Below are 14,763 nucleotides of genomic sequence, written 5' to 3'. Positions count from 1 at the left end.
ATACACACCATACATGCTGATGGTCTCTAGGTCAGACTGTTGCTATACTAATAAGCGCCTATACTGTATATAAACCTGAGAGGATAAAGATACGGTATTTAAATCTAACATCCTGAAAAACGCAAAACGCAGCCAAAAACACACTGAAACGCGGTAAAAACACATGCGTTTTTACGGCTGCTTTTTTTTGCCATGGGTGCGTTTTTGTGCGTTTTTTGCGTCCAAAAACGCAGCGTTTTTGAGAAGTGCAAAAACGTCATAGTGCGCTCATAGCCTTATTGTTCAGAACTGCGTAGATGGGCAACTGACACTAAAAGTGAATTACTATATGTGGTTGTCTGCCAGGAACATAAAGTAGAAGATTCCTTCCTGGAAGCTGGGGCCTAGGTTTATTGGTCCCTATAAAATAACCGCCATCATTAACCCAATACCATTTTGTCTGGAGTTGCTTCAGGCTCTTAGGATCCACAATGTGTTCCACAGGGCACTACTCAAAAAGTATGTGGAACCTTTGGAGCCATCCTCCATGCCACCAGCCCAATTGTGGCTGATAGTATTTTGGAGTTTCACATTCACGCTAAACTGTTGCCTCTTCAATACTTGGTGCACTAGATTGGTTAGCAGAGGAGAGGATGTGGGTCCCAGCATTGGATGTGAATGCCACATTATTCGCTCATTCATTTCATGGTGCCCATCCAGAAAGGTCTGGTCTTGAGTGTCCGGAGACCACTCGTAGAAGGGGGGGTACTGTCACAGGTGACAGACAGTTATGTGGTTTTTGGCAATAGAAGGTCACAGCTTTTTGCTGCTCAAAATACTCCGTACCTTTCTGTTGTTCCTGCTGTTAGTATGCATTGTATTAGGTAGTTTCCTACTGGGCTTTCATCTTTTCCCCTTTATGACCCAGAGGAGTCTTCCTTCCACCAGCTTCTGATTATCAGTATTCCCTTGTGGTTATATGCTCCCATCTTCCCTGGACTGGTGCTGATGATATTATTCAGTTCATTAAAGGTGGCTTGTATTCAGTTGTGATATCAATGCTGAAGCTTTACTGAACTTCTATCTGAGTCATTCTTTGGATTAGTAGGTCATACATTTTCCCCTGTGTGTCCTCCTTGTGGCTTCTATAGTTGTGTAGTGGGGTTGACAAAGAGCTCATCTCACCCATTCCCTATTTACAGTGGCGTAACTAGAGTTTGATGGGCCCTGGTGCAAAATTTGGACCAGGGCCCCCCTCCATGTACACCGACACTTAGGGTACGGGATAATGATGCTGACACTTGGCTTTTACCCACAGCACTCTGCTTTCCCATGATCTGATATACATCTTATCCTCAGCACCCAGCTTTCCCATGCTCTGTCACACATCTTTCCCTCAGCACCCAGCTTTCCCATATCAGAGCATGGGAAAGCTGGGTGCTGAGAGATGTATAGCAGAGCATGGGAAAGCTGGGTGCTGAGGGAAAGAGCCTTCACACCTCAGCACAAAACATTCCCATCCCATACTTGTATCTTTGTCCCCCCTCGTACATAGTTCTCCAAATACTATAATGGCCCCCACATAGCCTTCCATATAGTATAAAGGGTCCCACATAACCGTTCATATATTAGAATGCACTTCCATAGTCCTCCATGTATTATAATACATTTTCCATAGTTCTCCATATTTTATACTGCACAACAATGTCCTCCCTGTTTTATAATGCACCCCCACAGACCATGTATAAACTAGCCTCCATAGTCCTCCATATATTATAATGTAGCCCCCATAGTCCTATATGTATTATAATGCAGCCCCATGAATCATATTGTATTATGCAGCCCCATACTCCTCCATGTATAATGCACCCCTATAGTCCATGTATAAGGTGTCCTTCATGTTTATTATGCAGTCCCATAGACCTCCATGTATCATGCAGCCAGCACCCCCAGGCCTCCATGTATCATGCAGCCAGCCCCCCAGGCCTCCACATGTCATGCAGCCAGCTTGCCCCGGGGCCTCTACGTGTCATGCTGCTAGCCCAGCCCCCCAGCCCCACCAGGTGTCATGCAGCCAGCCCCACAGGCCTCCATGTGTCATGCAGCCAGCCCCCCAGGCCTCCATGTGTCATGCAGCCAGCCCCACAGGCCTCTATGTGTCATGCAGCCAGCCCCACCAGGTGTCATGCAGCCAGCCCCCCCAGGGCCTCTATGTGTCATGCAGCCAGCCCCACCAGGCCTCCATGTGTCATGCAGCCAGCCCCACCAGGTGTCATGCAGCCAGTCCCCAGGCCTCCATGTGTCATGCAGCCAGCCCCACAGGCCTCTATGTGTCATGCAGCCAGCCCCACCAGGTATCATGCAGCCAGACCCCCAGGCCTCTATGTGTCATGCAGCCAGCCCCACCAGGTGTCATGCAGCCAGCCCCCCAGGCCTCTATGTGTCATGCAGCCAGTCCCACCAGGTGTCATGCAGCCAGCCCCCCCAGGGCCTCTATGTGTCATGCAGCCAGCTTGCCCCGGGGCCTCTACGTGTCATGCTGCCAGCCCCCCAGCCCCACCAGGTGTCATGCAGCCAGCCCCACCAGGTGTCATGCAGCCAGCCCCCCAGGCCTCCATGTGTCATGCAGCCAGCCCCCCAGGCCTCCATGTGTCATGCAGCCAGCCCCACAGGCCTCTATGTGTCATGCAGCCAGCCCCCCAGGCCTCCATGTGTCATGCAGCCAGCCCCCCAGGCCTCCATGTGTCATGCAGCCAGCCCCACAGGCCTCTATGTGTCATGCAGCCAGCCCCACCAGGTGTCATGCAGCCAGCCCCCCAGGCCTCCATGTGTCATGCAGCCAGCCCCCCCAGGGCCTCTATGTGTCATGCAGCCAGCCCCACCAGGCCTCCATGTGTCATGCAGCCAGCCCCACCAGGTGTCATGCAGCCAGCCCCCCAGGCCTCCATGTGTCATGCAGCCAGCCCCACAGGCCTCTATGTGTCATGCAGCCAGCCCCACCAGGTATCATGCAGCCAGACCCCCAGGCCTCTATGTGTCATGCAGCCAGCCCCACCAGGTGTCATGCAGCCAGCCCCCCAGGCCTCTATGTGTCATGCAGCCAGTCCCACCAGGTGTCATGCAGCCAGCCCCCCCAGGGCCTCTATGTGTCATGCAGCCAGCTTGCCCCGGGGCCTCTACGTGTCATGCTGCCAGCCCCCCAGCCCCACCAGGTGTCATGCAGCCAGCCCCACCAGGTGTCATGCAGCCAGCCCCCCAGGCCTCCATGTGTCATGCAGCCAGCCCCCCAGGCCTCCATGTGTCATGCAGCCAGCCCCACAGGCCTCTATGTGTCATGCAGCCAGCCCCCCAGGCCTCCATGTGTCATGCAGCCAGCCCCCCAGGCCTCCATGTGTCATGCAGCCAGCCCCACAGGCCTCTATGTGTCATGCAGCCAGCCCCACCAGGTGTCATGCAGCCAGCCCCCCAGGCCTCCATGTGTCATGCAGCCAGCCCCCCCAGGGCCTCTATGTGTCATGCAGCCAGCCCCACCAGGTGTCATGCAGCCAGCCCCCCCAGGGCCTCTATGTGTCATGCAGCCAGCCCCACCAGGTGTCATGCAGCCAGCCCCCCAGGCCTCCATGTGTCATGCAGCCAGCCCCCCAGGCCTCCATGTGTCATGCAGCCAGCCCCACAGGCCTCTATGTGTCATGCAGCCAGCCCCACCAGGTGTCATGCAGCCAGCCCCCCAGGCCTCCATGTGTCATGCAGCCAGCCCCCCCAGGGCCTCTATGTGTCATGCAGCCAGCCCCACCAGGTGTCATGCAGCCAGCCCCCCCAGGGCCTCTATGTGTCATGCAGCCAGCCCCACCAGGTGTCATGCAGCCAGACCCCCAGCCCTGCTCCCCATACAGCCTGCATCCCTCCATATCACTCACACACACACTACACCCCCATATGTCACACACCCTGCCCCACATAACTCACCCTGCCTGTACCCCAAATTACCCCTCTCAAACACTCTGCACCCCTTCACATGCTTCTGTCGCAGTCTGCACTCACCCTGCAGCCCCCCTCCCCCTCATGTTTCCTCTTTTCTCATTACCAGTCATGTGTCCAAAGTATCGTCTCCTGCTTTCTCCCCGGCATCCTGTGTCTCCTCCCACAGTCACATGGGCATGACATCATCGCAGGTCCTGCAGGATGGATTCCGTCTGCCGTGCAGGAGCAGTCCTGCTCTGCTGCAGGTCAGGAACGCCTGGTGGCCTCTCCAGGTCAGGGGCCCCTATGCCCCCTGCTGACACCGGGCTCCCCTGACTCACAGGCCGGCCCCCTAACAGTCGCGCAGTCGGCCACTACACAGCGGCACTACACATAGGGGCCCGGCAGCCGGCTCTGCAGAGCGGCTGCCGGGCCCCTTTAACCCCGCGGGCCCGGTCGCAGTGGCGACCTCTGCGACCGCGATCGTTACGCCCCTGCCTATTTAGGGCGCAGCACTAGAGATACCTAGGATCTGGCATCTAGGGTGGTAAGGGACCCCAGGAACCAGCGGTAAGTTTGGTCAGGGGTCACCATCTTTCCTTTCCCTAGACACAGGGTTTCCCTTCCCTTTCACCATTTGCTTGGTACTTCCCCGTACCTAGCATGATAGCCGTTAATTGGCAGCTGAGGACAAGTATTTGTAACGCATCTGCCAGACTTGTTAAAAAGATGTAACATTTCTTTAGCTCTCCACTAAGATACAGTTGTGAAGAGGACCCTGAACAGGCTCTTAATTGATGCTATAGAGTATGATGTGATATATTTTTTTTTAATCAGAAGTGAGATATGACAGACTACACATCACTGATCTGATAATATCACAGAATTCTTTACTGCGGTGTAAAATGGTTAACAAGTATTGGCAGCGGAGAGGCAGTGTGATGTGGCGTTACAGATTTCCTGAATATTTTGGACACAGAACATTGCCTATAAAATCTTCCGAAGCCTTTAAAATTCCTGGACTTACTAATCGATTATTTCATTTTTTTTTTTATTTTCTCCTGGACAGACACAATGAGTGAAAAAATGTCTCCTCAAATGCCAAAACTGCCTTTGGAAAAAGTCCGTGCAGTTCAGAGAGGCAGGTACATTATAGCCGTAAAATATCAATCTGCACAAAGTACATTTATTAAAGAGATTTTACCAAGATCTCAAGTTACCACATCGCAGTTACAAAGTTTCTCCTTTGGTGGCGCTGCAGGGAAATTAAACATTTGCTGCCAGATTTTGCAGCATTGAGACACTGTATAATTTGCTTTTTGTCAAAGGAGCTTTTGTACAAGTAAAGAAACCGTTTGAGGAATTTATAGTAAAATTATAATAATTGTAAATGCTTAGGGCATGATTTATTATTGCATTTATTTATGCCTGGTTTTTTTTGTTAAGTTTTTGGTATGTTGCCCATTTTTTTTGTTTCCACCAAGATCATCTTTCCGTTTGCCCCTATTTCTTAAAGTGAACCTGTCAGGTTCAATGTACACCGAGAACCACAATCAGTTCTGGGTGCAAATTTCTAATCCCTGCCTAACTGTTTCCTGAAAGATACATAGAGGAAGGCCTCAGAATACATTTTTTTCCCATTATTAAAGATGGGACTCCTAGACTAGTAAAGCCTATGCACTATGTACAAGGGTTGCGAACAATTAGGAGGGACATGTGGATTTGGAATCATGGAAGGTGTTTTGTTATGGTCCAGAGACCACAAAAGATCTTGCAAAAATCCTTAAAAAGGATGATGATAATACACAAGAGTAGTTGGAAACTTAGCTGGCTGCAATCCACTGACTACACAAACACAACTAGAAGTAGCGATGGAGAATTCCTAACAAACCTAGTCACCTCATCACCACCGGAGAACTAACTAACCTCAAAGATGGAATGAGGAATCCTGACTTGCCTCAGAGCAGCCCCAAAGGAAAGTCAAAGCCCCCAACATATAAGGACGGTGATGTAAGAAAAAACAACACACAGAGGGTAGATATAGAAATAAGCAAAGTGAGGCCATGCTAGCTAGATACAAAAGTATAGGATAGATTGCTGGTTGCAGCCAGTTAATACCCTAAATAATACCAACACTTGATAATCAAAAATTCCCTTAAAGATCACACAATCTTTCCTCCCACTATATCAGGAACTCTTGGGCAAATACATTTAAATAGAAATTGCAAATATAATAAAAAAAGATCATAACTACAAAAACACATGAGATACAAAAATACAAAACTCCTGATCAAACAGGGAGTAAAAACTCCCTTTCTTGCTGAGAATAAATCACCCTGTAAAAATAGTGCAGGAAGAGCACTTATTCACTTGCAAGAAACAAAAGGGAATATTCTCAAACACTGATTTAGAAAAAGACATAGATTAAGCAGAAATGCCCTTCAGTGCAAATTCAGCCTTTAACCAGGCCCAGACTAAGAGAACAAAATACTTATCAGGCATAGCTGCAGACTAAGGACAACATGGGAACAAAAGCGATGCAAAGGAACAAAAAACCACTGTAGAAATCATTCCTGGAGAATCCAAAAAGGTGCAAAAAAGGCAAAACAAAAACCTAAAGGGAAAGGCAAAAGCTTAAAGGCTAGATGAGAAAATTCAGGACATCTTCACATGAAGCAGAAACAATTATCACTGGCAAAGGTTAGACAGAGACTGCCTTCCTATATTCCCATAGTCCAGGCTGGACTCCATAGGCTTCCTGAAACAGCAATCATCTCCAACTCCTGTCTGAGCGATAGATGTGGAATAAGACTCACTACCAGCACTAGCCAGCAGAGGGAGTCCAGAAACACTCCCGGGAACAGCACCATCTCCGATGATATTCACAAGTGTTTCTTGTGATCCTGCAGAGGGTGCAGTTTCAACTGGTTAATGGCTTTTACCTCTGTATACACCATCAGCAGCACGTCCACTTCCCCATTACTTACCACACGCCTTGCGCATATTAAATTAGGTAGATATGATATTACTAGATAATAGAATAGATCTAGCCCTGACAAGGGACTTTTGGTTTATGTTGCAACTTGCAGCAGCAAGGACTGTAAGGCTATAATCCCTACCTTTATGCATGTAATCCAAACCTATCCCTCCTCCAGCAGCTATCCCTACACTGAATGTAGTTAACAGTGTTATTTATAGGGAATAGAATACATGTAGCCCTGATAAGGAACTTTTGATTTTATGGTGCAGCAGCAAGGACTGTAAGGCTATAATCCTTGCCTATATTCCTGTAATCCTAATCTATCCCTCCAGCAGCTATCCCTACAATGAATGCAGAATCAGGGATAATAATAGTGAGTAGAATAGATGTAGCCCTGACAAAGGCCTTTTGGTTTTAGGGTGCAGCAGTAAGGACTGTAAGGTTATTATCCCTGCCTATATGCCTTTAATCCAAATTTATCCCTCCAGCAGCTATCACTACAGTGAATGCAGATAACAGTGGTATTAATAGGGAACAAAATAGATGTAGCCCTAATAGGTTAGGTTGCAGCAGCAAGGACTGTGAGGTTCTAATCCCTGTTTATATCCTAACCTATCCCTCCTGCAGCAGCTATTCCTACACTTTTTTCGGGGTAGAGTTGGTCGACATTTTACAACACTGGGTCTTATTGGCTGCAGTTGGCCAATCACAGTAATGTCGGTAGTCAACATGGCTACGGTATCACCATGATTGACAGGCAATCCCCACATGTTTAGTGGCTGAAAAACAGCTGCGAAACATGTTGGGTGGTGACTCAAGAATGGCGTTCGTGTAGCACCCATGGGGCAGGGGTTAAAACACTCATCGCCGGGCTGGTGATGTCGGGTCTGGGATGCCCGGCTTCGTGGCCCCGAGATGTACAATAAAAGGTAAGGATGAGGATGAGTGGTGGAGGATGTTAGGAGTTGTCTCGTGACGCCACCTGCGGTATGCGGCCAGGGATTAGATGCCGCTGCAGTCACTGTCATCTGGGATGGATGGTGTTGCAGCTAGGATAGATCACCTTCCCGCAGGTGAAGCTAAGCCACAGGGAGGATGATGATGGTGGTTGTGGCCATTGGCACCGAAGCGCGGGGCGACGGCAATAACGGCACGACACAGGGAGCTGCGCTCAAAGTTCTTTTTACTCACAGTACTGTCATCACCCTGAGTGCCGCTTTCCGCCGTGATGGGTCCCAGCCTTTCCCGGGTAGTTCAGAGGCTACCACTGGTGTTGTGAACTGAAAGACCTTCCTTTCTGTGCGCTTTAGTATGGACCCCTTTTACTTGAAGTTACTTGGGGACCCCGGTGTTCTTGTATTGTTAGCTCCGGTCCAGTGTGCAGGTGACGCGGGTCCGTGGTGGGGTTTGACCTTGATTACAACTCCAGACCCTATGTGCCGCTGTGCTCCGAGATCTTGTGGGGGCCAGATGGACATACAATCTCCCTATCCTGCAGATTCTGGTGGCACAACCTGAAGTGTACGCCACCTTAGGGTTCTGCACCCTAACTGTGCTGGTACTGAGGGAGCTATTGAGCTCTACCTCCAGCTACCGTGTTGCTCCTCTGTCTCTCCAGCTCACCCGGTAAACTCCTACTTCTTTCAGTTGGCCAGTTCTAACAGGAGAAGCTCTGAAGCACTCTCTCCTGCAACTGTGTTGTTCTGTGTCCCAGACTATTCTGAGGTAAAAGCTGTGAGCTCTCTCACTTCCCCTGTGCTGCTCCCACCTTCCTGATGACTCACTGGTGGCTGGGAAAAACCTGTTGTTATGGTGACTACCTTTGGCCCAGTCCCAGTGTCTGGCTGCTAAGCTGGGAAAGTACCTAAGGCTATGTTCACATTTCCGTTTTTTTGCATCAGTCACCTGCGTTGCTTGACGCTTGTGACTGATGCGTTGTACAATGGGTGGCAAGAAATGGAATATATTCTCATGAGAAAGCGGATTCCATGAAATGATTTCAGTATAAAAACGAGAGAGAGAACGATCAGCTGATTGCTCAGAAAAGCCATTCGCCGGGCGATCAGCTGATTGTTCACAAAAGCTGGCCACCGTGCGATCAGATGATTGCTCAGATAAGCCGATAGTCGGCTTTTCTGAGCAATCAGCTGATCGCCCGGCAGTCGACTTTTCTGAGCAATCAGCTGATCGCCTGGCGGCCGGCTTTTCTGAGTAATCAGCTGATCGCCCGGCAGTCGACTTTTCTGAGCAATCAGCTGATCGCCCGGCAGTCGACTTTTCTGAGCATTCAGCTGATCGCCTGGCGGCCGGCTTTTCTGAGCAATCAGTTGATCGCTCAGAAAAGCCGGCCACCGGGCGATCAGCTGATTGCTCTCAAAAGCCGGCCCCTGGAACTGCATTTACAGTGGATCATGTTTTTTTACTGTGCACATGCTCACAGTAAAAAAAATCAATCCACTGCACAAAAAAACGTTACGTTCAGCGTTGCTCCCACCTGACGGTCAGTCAGTAAACGACTGATCGTCAGGCGGCAGATGCAACGCAGGGCCATCAGTCACAATCCGTCGCTAATAGAAGTCTATGGGGAAAAAACGTATTCTTGCTAAATATTTTGCAGGATACCATAATTTCTCAAGGCGACAGATTGTGAACATAGCCTTAGGGCGGCATCACACGCTACGATATACCGGGTGATATGTCGTCGGGGTCACGGATTCCGTGACGCACATCTGGCATCGTTAGTGATATTGTTGCGTGTGACAGCTACGAACGACTGTGAACGAGCAAAAATACTCACCTTATCGTTGCTCGTTGACACGTCGTTCATTTTCATAAAGTCATTCATCCTTCCGGGCGCCGGTTGTTTGTCGTTCCCGAAGCAGCACACATCGCTCCGTGTGACACTCCGGGAACGATGAACACAGCTTACCTGCGTCCCGCCGGCAATGCGGAAGGAAGGAGGTGGGCATGATGTTACGTCCCGCTCATCTCCGCCCCTCCGCTTCTATTGGTCAGCCACTGTGTGACATCGCTGTGACGCCGAACGTCCCTCCCCCTTCAGGAAGAGGATGTTCGCCGCCCACAGCGAGGTTGTTCGGGAGGTAAGTACGTGTGACGTGGGTAAACGACTTTGTGCGCAACGGGCAACAAATTGCCGCACAAACGACGGAGGCGCGTACGATCACTCATGCGATCGCACAATATATCGTACCGTGTAACGCCGCCCTTAGCTGTGTGTGTTGTGTAAGTGAAAACCAGTGGTGAACCTCTTCCTTACCCGAGATGAGTACTGCATCTTAAGTGAGATGCAATACCCTGTGGTGACTGAGTCTCAGGGGCGTCACACTCAACCACCAGGGATACTGGATCGAGCAATGGCAAGCATGATTGCCCATCACTAACCATGATGTATAACTGCCATAATGCCTCATACACATGGCTGCATGGCACGGAGCCGTAATACAGCATCCATAGTTTCCATAATTTTATATGGAACCGCATCACGTATCACAGAGGTATTCTAGGTCCATTGCTATTTTTGGATAAACAACATATTAAGGATGAGTAACTCCTAAGGCCTCTCTTGTGCAAACTTTTTTTTTAATGAACAAAACCTTTGTCGGCTTCTGTCAAGAAAATATATTGGTTAATAACAGCCAAACTCAATGAAGTGGATTGTTCATCTAAGTAAAATTAATTATGTCTGCTTTCAATTAATTTCAGACATGTATAATTAATTAAATACATCCCTTCCAGTGCTTGGGACCAGGAGTATTATCATAGTGATGAGGGACGGGAGCCAAGGAAAGGCAGATTCCTTATGAGAATTTATTGTCTTGTTTTTCGCTCTTGTAATTTACAAATCTTTCAAGTTTCCTAACATTGTCATAATTATCCAAGTTTTTACTCACCAGAGGCTGTAGTGGTAGAAAATGCAAGTGTACAAAAGAAATAGACGGCTCCACATCAATTTGGAGATGCCAAGCATTAAGCTGCCATATCCAGTATATTCTTTGTATCTCAGCTAAAACCATTGATTACAGTGGGACTTGCTGACCACATAATCTGTAAGGGTCTGCCTGACTCTTCCCTGATGGCCCATTTGGAGAAAATAGGAACTGGATAGCCTGCCTGATCATTTTGTCTTTAGGGGAACAAGCTGTTCCTTAAAGGGAGCCAACCATCAGGATTTTCATATATAAAGTAAAGCCAGTGCTATACTGGCGCTAGGATGCTGAATGTAAGCATACCTACAGTACTGAGATTGGAGGTTTTATTTCAGAAATATAAGTAAAGTTCCAGCAATGCACTTGTATTTGATTGACAGGTGCAACAGGAAGGGAATAGGTGGGTCAGGTCTTGATATCTATTCCCGCCCCTGTCTTCTTGCCTGGCCTGCCTCCTCCTGGTCAGTACAATTACATAGATACTAAACATGTATAGTTTTTATTTTATATAAGAGGTGAAAAAAATGCAGAAATTTTGAAAAAAAAATAAAAAAATCTTTCTTATGGCATGACTTTCCAAGAGCTGTAATGTTTTCAATTTTTGGAATCTGGGGCTCAGTGAAGGTTTGTGTTTTGCACCCGTTGCTGATGTTTTTATAGGTTTTATTTTGGGGTATATCTGCAGTTTTAATCGTCTGTTTTTATTGTCACATGATGTTTTGCTCAAACTTCGCTGACTGTCTTGGTGGCGTCAGGCTCAGTTCACATTGCAGATTCTGACACTCCGCTTTGTGGTTTCTCTGGTGTTTGGGATCAGACTCGGGCGCCGACCTGATGTGTGCTGATTCATAGGTAGGCTAAGAAGAATAAAGGGGGCTTTACACGCTACGATATCGTTAATGTTTTATCGTCGGGGTCACGTTGTTAGTGATGCACATCCGGCGTCATTAACGATATCGCAGCGTGTGACACTGACCAGCGACCTTAAGCGACCTCAAAAATGGTGAAAATCGTTCACCATGGAGAGGTCGTCCCAAACTCAAAAATCGGTAAGGGTTGTTTTTCATTGTGGTTCGTCGCTCCTGCGGCAGCACACATCGCTGTGTGTGACACCGCAGGAGCGAGGAATGTCTCCTTACCTGCTGCTGGCCACAATGCGGAAGGAAGAGGTGGGCGGGATGTTTACATCACTCTCAGCTCCGCCTCTCCGCTTTGATTGGCCGGCCGCTTAGTGACGTCACGGTGACGTCGCTGTGATGCCGAACGTTCCTCCCCCTTGTGGGAGGGATTGTTCGGCAGTCACAGCGACGCCGCCGACCAGGTGAGTGCGTGTGACGCTCCCGTAGCGATAATGTTCGCTACGGCAGCGATCACAAACAATCGCATGCACGACAGGGGCGGGTGCTTTCGCGCTCGATATCGCTAGAAATTGCTAGCGATATTGCTACTGTGTAAAGCCCCCTTTAATGTCTGCTGGGATGCTTGCACCTTTGATCACATGTTGTGGGGAGGCCTATCACATCTGCTCCCCTCTTATTTATGCTGGTTGAATCCTTCCACCTATGTGTCGATGTTCTTCAGGTGCAGGCGACAGGAGCGGGCGAAAGATTGTATATAGGAGGTGAAGGAAAGATCGGTGTCAACCATAAAACCCAGACAGCGAGCCTGCGGCCTAGGAGCTATTGTGGAGCCGCACACAGAGAGGGAGATGTCGGGTTTGGGAAGGTTAGTAGACGGAGGGAATAGAATTAGTTCAGTTTTGGAAAGATTAAGTTTCAGATAGAGAGCGGATATGATGTTGGAGACTCCGGACAGACAGTCACTGGAGTTCTTAGTACAGCGGGGGTGAGGTCTGGGGAAGAGGTGTATAGAGGTACAGTGGGGGTGAGGTCTGGGGAAGAGGTGTATAGTGGTACAGTGGGGGTGAGGTCAGGGGAGGAGGTGTATAGTGGTACAGTGGGGGTGAGGTCAGAGGATGAGGTGTATAGTGGTACAGTGGGGGTGAGGTCTGGGGAGGAGGTGTATAGTGGTACAGTGGGGGTGAGGTCAGGGGGATGAGGTGTATAGAGGTACAGTGGGGGTGAGGTCAGGGGGATGAGGTGTATAAAAAGCCTATTGGACATAATGTAATAGATTTGACAATTTTGGCCATTTGAAGCCCCCTATAATCAGTATTTCTGCTCTGGTTTTGGTCTGTCATGGCTAAAACATGATAATTGATGGTATAAAAATAAAAATGTGCTGTTCTGTTTAGGAAAATATGTCATATGCTCAATGTGGTTTTAATGGTTGGCTTTTGGCTCTCAGTGGTTTGTGGAATGAGTCTGGTTAATCTCTCCTCCAGGTATCATTTTACAATGGACTCACAACACAGTTCAGCCGCTTTCCATTTTTTCCTGTAATAAATTTTTCCTAGACATTTGAGATGACAAAGTAGATTTCACAGTATTGTGTACATGTGTTTATATCAGCCCTAAGTTATTAGAAAGATGTCACAATGGCATTGAGCGCATGATGTATAGCCATAATATTTATTCACACCATTGAGGTATATACAAAGCACCGACTGAACATTACACCTGGCATAGTCCTCAGATAACTCAGATAATTATAAGCTGTTGTTTACAGTACCAACGAAAGCTCTGAGATTTCAGAAATCTCCTGCACACACTTGTTTTTTTTTTCCTGACTGAATTTGAAAACTGCTGTTTTTTTTTTTTTTAAATCTGCAGCATCACAGTTCTTTCAGCATTTTTTCATGATGAAAAGCAATGAAAAAAAAAACCTGTAAAAAGAGCGACAATGTTTTTGGCGCGGTTTATGTGTTGTTTTTGAAAAAAAATTGCTGAATAAAACTAACTTTATTGACTCCTTAACGACCAAGGACGTAACAGTATGTCCTTGGTCATGTCGGGATAATTACCGGTGGCTGCTGCGGTGGTGATCCCTGCACATGTCTGCTAATTTGAACAGCAGACATGTGCCGCTAACAGGCGCAGGTGGATCCGTGATTTACTCACACCTGTTCACCCCTTAGATCATTAGATTGCGCTGTCAAAATGTGACAGCGTGATTTAAATGGCCGTGGCGGGGAACGTGCACTTACCCGCCGCCATCGGAGGCCCCATGACACAATCACCGGGAGCTGATGGTTGCCATGGTAGCCACGGGTTATATGATGACTATTGTTACTATCATGACGCATTTACTGTTAGAGCCGGCAGAGCAGCGGCTGTAACAGGAATGCTGCATTTTTGCTGATCAGGACTGTGCAACTCTGATCAACAGAAATGAACAGGCGATCAGACTGCTGATCCTTTTAGACAGCTAGGGGGAGTAGTAAAATAAATAAAAAATGTAAAAAAAACTATTAAAAAATATGAAACAAAAGAATAAAAGTTCAAATCCCTCCCATTCACCCCATTGAAAATAAAACAGTTAAAAAATTAAAAAATATACACATATTTGGTATCGCTGCATTGAGAAATGCTCGATCGAACAAAATATAAAATCAATTAATCAGATTGGTACACGGTGTGGCGAGAAAAAAATTTCAAACGAAAATATTACGTTTTTTGGTCGCTGCAAAAAAATTTAAAATGCAATAACAGGCAATCAAAACGGAATGGAATAATTAAAAAGACACAAAAAATAAGTCAAACTGAGCCCCAGATCCTGAAAAATGAGAATGCTATGGGTCTCAGAAAATGGTGACAAAAGCGCAATTCTTGTTTTGGACAAACTTTAGATTTTTTGTAACCCCTTAGATAAAAGTAAAAGTATACATGTTTGGTGTCTGCAAACCAGAGGCATTACACTGACACATCAGTTTTTCCATATAATGAACAAGGTGAATAAAATATCCCCAAAACAATAATGCAATTGCACTTTTTTTGT

Source organism: Anomaloglossus baeobatrachus, chromosome 6 (genome assembly GCF_048569485.1).
Source record: "Anomaloglossus baeobatrachus isolate aAnoBae1 chromosome 6, aAnoBae1.hap1, whole genome shotgun sequence".
In the NCBI taxonomy this organism is placed as follows: Eukaryota; Metazoa; Chordata; class Amphibia; order Anura; family Aromobatidae; genus Anomaloglossus; species Anomaloglossus baeobatrachus.
The sequence above is the reverse complement of the archived record's forward strand: the minus strand, read 5'-3'. Positions refer to the sequence as shown.